The sequence below is a fragment of the Coffea eugenioides genome, chromosome 1 (assembly GCF_003713205.1).
Source record: "Coffea eugenioides isolate CCC68of chromosome 1, Ceug_1.0, whole genome shotgun sequence".
Taxonomy (NCBI): domain Eukaryota; kingdom Viridiplantae; phylum Streptophyta; class Magnoliopsida; order Gentianales; family Rubiaceae; genus Coffea; species Coffea eugenioides.
The window spans coordinates 18,641,562-18,642,699 of record NC_040035.1 but is presented as its reverse complement, the minus strand read 5'-3'; positions in this window follow the sequence as shown (position 1 = coordinate 18,642,699).

Here is a 1,138-nt window from a genome sequence, read left to right as displayed (position 1 = left end):
TTGGTACACTAAATCTTCCATGTGTGAACAACATTTCTACCAAGTTTCATACAAATACCCTCACGGTAAGGCAGTCATTAAAACAACCAAAGTTTATGAAGAGTTTCAAGGCTAAACTACCTTCTCACTTTTCTTTTGTTTACAAACTTTTTGTACCATGAAATCAGTTCCAAATCTCTCCAGTATGGAAACCGAGAGTTCATAACATCCACTGAGCAATTTAAAGGCCATTGACATCCAAATTTTTGAAATAAAACTCCCCAAATCAAATTTGACCATTTGGCTAAGAGAAAACGAAAAGTTTCCAGATTCGGTGAGCGAATTTTGGGGCATCATTTGCATATCAAAATGGTCTTAGAATATCACCAAATTTTGCACAATTAAACCTCCATATGAGGACCACTCCTCTATCAAATTTCAATTGAAATTTCACACGGAAAGGTAGTTAATTAAACCATCAAAGTTCAAGAAATTTCCCAAGGCAAAACTGTCTTTTAGCTCTTCTTTCTTTTTAAACATTTTGTCCAATGCAACCAACCCAAATCTGGTTTATTTGTAAAACAAAGTCCAAGGAGCATCTAATATAAAGTTTGGTAGATGTTGGACATCAAAGTTTTCAAAACAACAAGTCCCAAATCAAGCTAGGCCATTCAACTAGTCAAAAGAGGATTTTTACTCACTGCATCAGTTTCGAAATATGGCCACAACTCACTCAATTCAACTTGGAATAGAGCGTAGTTGATGGCGTTGGAAAACTCTCACATAAAGATGAATTTTCTCAGAAGAAACCATTTTCAAATTCCATTCACAAACAGCTCGTTTTTGAGCATCAAGAAGCAATTTCTGTCCTGTCTCCTGGAGAGCAACGAAACAGGGCAGTGATTTTCAAATGAATGGTGTGGCTTACTCAAGTGGAACCAGAACGTGCATTTGGTACCAATGGAAATCTGGGAATGTCTAGTTTCCAGTGCCACAAACGGCACTTGATTTCGACATCGGAGCAAATAGTTATGGCCGATACAAAATGACTGCCTGGGCAATACGGGATTCATTTCCCAGTTTTGCTAACTTTGGAAATCAACTCATTTGACCAACCAAATCATGTTATTTTTCAATGAAATTTTGTACACACTCACAC